We start from the raw sequence: 620 nt of genomic DNA on the forward strand, positions 1-620 counted from the left end.
AATACATGGCAGACTATGTATGGTCAGAGTCTGTATCCTGAACATGGTCACACACAGATCAGCTTTGTTCATCTACAACAAAGTAGCTGAGAAATGCAATAAAATGATCCCAAGCAGTGTTTGGCTTGTGTGATCTTTGAGGGGGTGTGAGGAAAAATAGGTCATTCTATCTTGAGGAAAACCACAAAGTTAGAGGGGTGATGGCGCAAATGTGCACTGCAGCTCAGGAACTGTCAGGGTACTGATGGAATTACAAAAGGATGATCATGGCATATCCTTGACAAGAAAAGACAAGAAGAGAAAAGTGTTCAAAGAAATTCTTGATGTATTTCTTTTCTGATCACCTAAAATCTTCACAAAACTTAAAAACAGAATCTACTCTGAAAATGTTAATACACAGAATTTTACAATCAGATGGTTTCTATTGTAAACATAGTTGCCACTGATACATCATACAATTCACAACTGAAGCATACATTTTATCACTAGGGAGATATTCTGTGAACACCATTTTCCTAGTTTAATCCATTTTATTATGATTGTCAGAAGTAACTGGTGCCTCTGAGCATCAAATATAAGGGGCCAGACTTACAGTAAGTCATCCGTTTCTAATGTGTCTT

This window comes from Corvus brachyrhynchos, unplaced genomic scaffold (genome assembly GCF_000691975.1).
Source record: "Corvus brachyrhynchos isolate BGI_N302 unplaced genomic scaffold, ASM69197v1 scaffold142, whole genome shotgun sequence".
Taxonomy (NCBI): Eukaryota; Metazoa; Chordata; class Aves; order Passeriformes; family Corvidae; genus Corvus; species Corvus brachyrhynchos.